At 40.4% G+C, this 7,759-nt stretch overlaps 1 long non-coding RNA gene across 1 annotated transcript; it reads left to right on the forward strand.

Annotated features, from left to right (window-relative positions):
- Window positions 1-2,514: 2,514 nt before the first annotated feature.
- Window positions 2,515-3,190, forward strand: LOC127664692 (uncharacterized). Its single transcript, XR_007973222.1, has 2 exons — window positions 2,515-2,792; window positions 2,872-3,190. It is a non-coding gene; the product is annotated as an uncharacterized LOC127664692 (long non-coding RNA).
- Window positions 3,191-7,759: the final 4,569 nt, after the last annotated feature.

The following is a 7,759-nucleotide window of genomic DNA, read 5'->3' on the forward strand; positions in this document are numbered from 1 at the left end:
CTGATTATTGTGAAAATTGGGAATAAAATACGTATTCCAAGGAGAGAGCAAGAACACAAAGTGTTACGATTCAAATATCTGCTAATGTATGGTAGCTGAAGATAATGAAGGTTATACAAAGGACAAAAGGGGGGCTTAAAAAATCCACTGGAACATTGAAAACTATGGATTAGAAGCAAGTTCTGAACCCAGTGCAGTAGGATTAGTTTAAAATGATTGGGATGGCCTGGTGAGAAAAGACAAGGAGGAGCCGATATCACACACCACACAATGACACAAAGAGAAGTCACTTACAGGTACAAGTCATAGGCAGGGGGTTCTGGTGGCTTAGCTATGAAATGTAAGCACAAGTAAAAACAAAAGTTTTACTGTACCTCCATGTGTGAACCAGGAGGTTGAAAAGATTCATAAGCAGGCCAGCAAATGCCACAAGTAGAGGTGCCCGCCACCATGCCTCCCAACTGAATTAGATACTGAGAAGTAGCCAATTCCCAAAAGTCATTCTGTGGTTTCCACAGGACCACCAGAGCATATGAGCACAAATGCACAAAGATTCACTAGAGTGAAATAAAAAGCTAAAAATTTTAGACTCTCTTTCATGGAAACTCGCAGTGGGGCGGGGGGGGCAGGAGGTGGGGATCATTTCAGTTCAATCCTTAAGTGCAAACAGAGTGACCTGCACATTGGGCTGAGGATGGGAAGACCACTGGGGCCAGCTCAAAGCCATAGGCCAAAGGAATGAAAGGAAGCTAGAATGTCTACGGCCACGTGAGGAAGGGGAGTGACAAAGCCGGGGCTGGCAAGACATTAAAAACTCAGGAGTTTGGCTTTTATAAATGATCGGGGAAATTCTAAAGGCTTGAAAACAGAAAGTGAAAAGACTGGATATGTGTATGGAGAAGTTCTGCTACTGAGTTTCCACAATAAGGACAAAAGCTAGAGTGGAAGCCTGAAAGTAAGAACAGAAACTAGCAATTCATCCAGGAAGACGTCCACTTCAGTAAAGCGACTAAAAGATACAGTTTTGAAAAGCTGATACAACTGAAAGGAGAAACAGTGTAAGTTTTGAAAATGCAGACTTCAATAGAAGTCTATAGAACTGGGACTAACTTCGAGCTCCTGGATACAATTCTAATGCACTGAAGGAAACGTTGTAATTTAGAAGGTGTTTTCAAGGTATAGTCCTGTAAAAACTAGAAATGTCCTTCCTAAATTTAACATCCAGTTTCTATGGATTACCTGTAATCCACAAAGAAACCATTTCATAAGTATTTACTAAGTGCCTACTGTGTGTCAGGCAGTGAAACAATTGCAGTTTGATGAGTTCCTATATTCTTCCCACAGTGAACTAAAGCCGTAAAAGTATAAGAATGTTTTCTCATTAGCTTTGGTGTACTTAGCAATAACGGAAAAACAATAATATCAATTACCTATGTTGCAACATAATTCCCAAAATATACTGGGTCACAATTACAAGGAAATAGAGGAAGACTCAAGGCAAATCTATTAAGACAATAATATACAGACAAGCCAGTGGTCTCTTCCACAAGCTGATGGAATGGGAAAAAATGGGGGGGGGGGAGGCAGCGGTGGGGTTATAACTAAAGGAGATTTAAAACCTACATACAAGTGCCCTACAATTACATCCGAGTTGGAATAAACTAATTGTAAAAGAAGTCGGACAGAGGGAATTTGACTGTAAACTAAGTGTCAGATAGCATTAGGGAACACTCCTGCTCCTAATTGTGTCTGCTAATAATATGATGATGTAGGAAAATGTCCGTAGAAATGCATTAAAGTCTGGAGAGCTTGCTCAGTGGTTCTTGCAGACACCCACGTGGCAGCTTACAAAATGTGTGTAGCACTAGTTTCAGAGCACCTTACACTTTCTAGCCTCCCTGGGCACCAGGTAGCACACAGTGCGCATGCACACATTCAGATGAAAACTCAAACACAAAAATAAAAATAATTTTTTAAAAATGTACTGGGGTGACATGTCATGATACTTGTAGTTTGCTTTGCAACATAGAAAATTATGTGAAACAAATGCTACCTCGTGTTTCCGTTTATGAGATAAGAGTGATATTATGGCTAAAGGTATAGCTCGCCGGTAGAACGGTGTTTAGCATGTCCCTGGTTTAAATACCCAACATCATAAAATAGAAATGAGGGCTGGAGATCCGATTCGGCGGTAGAATGCTTGCCTACTTTAAGAAGATGCCCTGGGTTCCACTCCCAGCACAATCAATTAATCATCAACAACTATAACTGTCTCAGGTATCTCGGGACTGGATTTGAGCCAGGAAGATCCAGCTTCCTCCGGATTTCACCCAGTCTCTGAGCCCCAAATCAGGGTTGGATCGCGTCGGCAATTGTTCCCTAACCCTTTTCCAAATAAGGGCCTTAAATCTCCTGGAAACCGGAGAGTCGGTAAAGCAAGCCGACTCAACTTTCCAGCTCCGAGCGGCTGTGCGCTACAAAGACCGGAAATGCATCATCGGTCGTGAGGCCAGGCGCCAAATTAAGCCTTCCTTCCCTCTTTCTAAAAGCAGCTTTTCTCGGGGAATTACGGGATAACTGAGCTTCGATGACGCAAGGCTGTCAAGCTTGGGCCCAAATGGCAGCCCCACCGTCGGAGGCTGAGCTTGTAGGTGGCGCTGATAGGGGCACGAAAACCAAAACTGTGGGACTGGGAGTGACCGCTACTTCCCAGCCCGTATTCCTCCTCATTCTGACGCCAGCAGCCTAGACTCTAATTGACAGTGTAAAGAGAGAAGAGTGGCGGCGAAAACGTAAATTTGTTCATCTTTGGGAGTTGTTTCTGTTTTGTTTTTGCCTTCCCTCTTAAAGCCTCCTGTATTTCTCTTCTAGAATCGTACTACAGAACATGGATTCTCAACCGTGGGCTGCAGCACTTTTGGAGAGCCGGCGACCTTTTCACAGGGATCCCATATGTGCTTGTATATCATGTATTTACATCATGACTCATAATAGTAGCAAAATTAAAATTATGAAGTATCAACAAAATAATTTTATGGTTGGGGGGAGAGGGTCACCATAACCTGAGGAACTTTATTAAAGGGTCCCAGCATTAGGAAGAAACTCTGGAAGAAGACATGTAAGCAAGTAATTGCAGAAGAATTATTTGAATGTGAAATGAATTAAAATAAAAACCTGCAATTCAGTTAGAGTGGTGAATCCTATGTGTGCCTGGCGGGTAACTTAGAAACTGCCTGGCTGAAAAGTCGACTCCACCTGTACCCACAAGGAAACTTAATCCATGTAAAAGCCTGTCATTTCTGCCTTCCTTTCGTATGTCTCTAAATCAGCTGTCTGCTCAGCTCTGCATATAGCTATGTTAATTATTTAAGTGGTTTCTGTTTAAACTTGACGATACTCATCCCCCATCAAGGTTAAAGCCACAAAGATGAGAGTAACAGAGGTTCTCATGGCCACCTTTTGCTACTCCTGTCTCAGATCCTGAAATGGCACCGGAAAGTCCTCAGTTATGGTCCTAAGACATGGCCAACAGAGAAAGAGGACCCTGACAAAAACAGATAATCCCACGAGGATGCATGAGAGGGTGTGGCCCGACTGACTGGAAACAGTAAGCAGAACAGCCTCCTTTAGAGCTAGAGTGGCACACAATGGTGTTTCCACCAATCAAGAACTGTTGCACCAATCACAGTATAGTTCTTTTGTTGGGTCACCAGTAAAAGCACTTTCCCTCTGGCCTGCATGCAAATGGATTCCAGAGTTCACTGAAGCACGCAGTACTTAAAAGGTTCTTGCAGAAACTGAAACGTCGGGATTAGGATAGTGCCTTCTGAGCAAGCAGCTGCAGGTGACACATAGTTTCCTTAAGGTATTCTTGGAGTGCTTAAGGCGGATAGATTTGACATCAGCTCAGTCCAATGGGCTGTGGCTAGCAGTCTGTGCTCAGGGCAGCTAGGACCAAACAAAACAGCTATTAATAAGTGAGTTAAGTAGCCCCAGCTCTCATCTCGAGATGATTGAAAACATTGAAAGAAGCCTTATCGTTAATTTTAATGGTGCTTTTACAGTATTAAAAGTGTCTTAACACTGGGCAGTGGTGGCTCATGCCTTTAATCCCAGCACTTGGGAGGCAGAGGCAGGTGGATTTCTGAGTTTGAGACCAGCCTGATCTATAGAGTGAGTTCCAAGACAGTCAGAGAAACCCTGTCTTGAAAAAAAAAATATTAACAATACTTCAAATGCTTAAGCAAATATCGTTTAGGAAAGTTGTTTGCCAGACTGTGTTGATATACTTGATGCATCTAAAGAAATGAGCAATTCTGATGACTAGAAAGTAGACCGTGTAGCCAAGAACACCAACACTAACTTTTCCTGTATACCCAAAAGAGGAATCTAGGTGATATGATTAAATTAATAGACAGACTATAAGGAAGTAAGAATATGAGCAGGAGGGTCAGTAAGAGGCTGCGATAGAATCCTTATGAAAACAATGTGAGTAGGGAACAGGGTAGTAACCACAAAACTAGGGAAGAGAGAAAACCACACACGCCAAAAGTTTACACTGATGTCTTTGTGGTTTTGAAACAAACTGTCATAGTTCAGTCTGACCTCAAACTCACTATTCAGCCCAGGATGGCCTTGAACTCCTAACACTCCTGCCTCTGCTTCCCAAATGTGGAAGTTACAAGCTTATGCTATTAGTTGATTTTTAAATTTGATTAATTATTCAAAGTCTGTTCAATATAGGCTTGTGCTAGAGGTTTGCTCTTGGGCTGTATATAATAATCGTGAATACAAGTCTCTCCTTCTCATGAATTTTATAATACAAAATAAAATACTATTTGGGAAACCATATCTAAGAAAAATAAATCAAATTATAAACATATAGTGCAGATTTACTCTGGAAAAATCTTGTCATAAGTTACAGATTTTAAAGCCTTTCAGACATCACAAGCAAAAATCAAAAAAGTAACAGTTTAGTTATGTAAAGACCTGATACACATCTACAATATTTTCACATTATTTCTTGGACCTTATGCCCTTGAACTACTTATTTATATGAATTTCTTTTTGATATTCTAGGCTGGCCTCAAACTCTATGTATACCTAAAGATGACCTTAAATTCCTCCATCTATCTCCCAAGTGCTGGGATTACAGACAATGTCACCATGCTCTGTGGTGTTGAGGGCTGAAACCAGGGCTCTGCACATGCTAAGGATGAACCCTACCAGCTGAACCACATCTTAAACCTCTCTATTTATTAGTTAATTTTTTCTAGAAATAGGGGATGGAGAGGTGACTCAACAACTAAGAGGATTCACTACTCTTGCCTAAGCCCTGGGTTTGAGTCTCAGCACCTACTCGGCAGCTCACAGCCACCTGTAACTCCAGTTCCAGGAGACCCAGGATCCTTTTCTGACTTCCTCCAGTGCTGCCTAGTCACATGGTATATAAATGTTGATGCAGGCAAAATATCCATACATGTAAAAAAAAATAGTGAAATTAAGAAAGAAAAAGTCTCATTTACCATTCAGGTGCTCATCATTTTTTCCTAAAGAACTGTTTTCAGCGTGATGTGTGTGCAATCTCAATACTGAATAGGTAAGAGAATAAAAACAGATCCTTATTCTGATCCTGTACAAAAACCAACCCTAAATGAATCAGACCTCATTGGAAGACCTGAAACATTGAAACTCATAGAAGGAAAAGTAGGAGAAAAGCTTCACGAACAAGAAATTCCTGAAGATGACTCCAGTCTTTCAGGAAATAAATGCCAAGTTAACAAATGGTGTCTAAAGAAATTGAGAGCACTGACTGCTTTTGGAGAGGTCCTGAGTTCAAGTCTCAGCGATCACACGGTGGCTCATAAGCATCTGTAATGGAATCCGATGTCCTCTTTTGGAGTGTCTGAGGACAGCAATGGTGTACGTGTGTACGTGTGTACGTGTGTGTGTGTGTGTGTGTGTGTGTGTGTGTGTGTGTGTAAATCTTTAAAAAAGGAAGGAAGGAAGGAAGGAAGGAAGGAAGGAAGGAAGGAAGGAAGGAAGGAAGGAAGAAAGAAATTAAAACATGTCTGTACAGCAAAGGAAATAATCAAGTAGAAAGACAGCCTAGAATGGGAGAAAATCTTCATTAGATGGACCATATTATCCAGTTATACCACTGCTGAACATTATTCAAATGACCCCAGGTAAATATAACACAGCGATAATTACATGTTAATGTTTATTACATCACTATTCACAATACTTAAGTTCTGGAACTAAACTAGGCATCCATTCAACAGAGAAATAGGTTTAAAATGTGACAGATAGATGATAGATAGATAGATAGATAGATAGATAGATAGAATTTTTCTGCTGTAAAGAAAACATTACATCATTTATAGGAAAATGAATATAATTGGTGATAATTGCACTAAGCAAATGAATTCACATTCAGAAAGACAAATATTGCATGCTTTCATTTGTAGTTCCTAGGTGTCATATAGAGTCACAAAAATCACATGTACTTATTGACACAAAAATAGAAGCAATGCTGTCTAGAGTGGTGGTTCTCAACCTGTGGGTCGTGACCTCTGTGGGACCTTTCACCAGGTTCACCTATCAGATATACTGCATATCAGATATTTATACTATGATTCATAACATCAAAGCTACAGCTTTGAAGTAGCAATGAGGATAATTCTGTGGTTGGGGTCACCACACATGATGTCTCTTTGTGTGTGTGAACCACTGGGTTTAACTGTGTTTGCTTGCGTGACCATGAGTGGGACTGGAGGATGGTTTTGTGAGGATGGAACTCACCCTGTAATCCAGAACTCCAAGATGGCCTGGAACTCAAAGCTGTAACTTGAAGTGATTGTTCTTCTTCAGCTTCCCACATGCTGAGATTATAGGAATGAGTCAACTTCTCTGGCTTTCAACTACCTGTCCTTAATAAATAAAGCCTTATGTTTCTGTTGAGGTCTCTTTTATGTTTTCTTGCTTTTTAGGTGATGGTTTCATATTTGTGTTTGCTATAAAAATGTAACAACATTAATTTTGAAAATTTAGTAGCTTTGCTACTTTGCTAATTATAAGTTGAAGATGAAATTATCTTGGATTTTCTATAAAAGTCATTCAGCATGGTCCTTAAAACTGTTATATAGTTATAATTAGTATTTTAATTAGAAAGTGCAATTAGTACACTTTTAAAATTAGTACATTTTTAAAAGCACATTCCTCTCACTTTTATTTTCCCTTTTCATCCAGTTTCTAAATAAACATTTTCTTATGCATTTCCCAGGACTTCTTTGTGATGATACAGCAAATACAATTTTCCTTTTTCTTGACATCACAGAGATGTCAGGCTATGCAAGGACGTGTTCTTTTGCCAACTTCCTTAGTTGTACTTGGAAAAATCACGTTTGAAAGTCTCTTGGTCTGAGTCATCTTTCCTGGATAATGTAGCTCCCACCCCTGATCCAAGATGCTTCTCTTTATGACAAATAGAGACCATCACTAAAAGCCCAACTGGATGCAGTACAGGCATCGACAGATCCTGGGGGTCCCAGCCCCAACAGATACATCTGCACCATGTCTCCTGCATCTATGGCTCAGAGGACATGAAGGAAGAGGAGGCAAAAAAAAAAAAAAGTGTTAAGACCCAGCAGAACCCTGGGAAGTCAGCTGTGAAACAGTTCCTCTGAGAAATGGCTGCAGACATAGGACTGAAGCAATTGCAATATCATTATCAATAGAGGGGGTAAAATTTCACAGG

Source organism: Apodemus sylvaticus, chromosome 14 (assembly GCF_947179515.1).
Source record: "Apodemus sylvaticus chromosome 14, mApoSyl1.1, whole genome shotgun sequence".
NCBI classification, from domain to species: Eukaryota; Metazoa; Chordata; class Mammalia; order Rodentia; family Muridae; genus Apodemus; species Apodemus sylvaticus.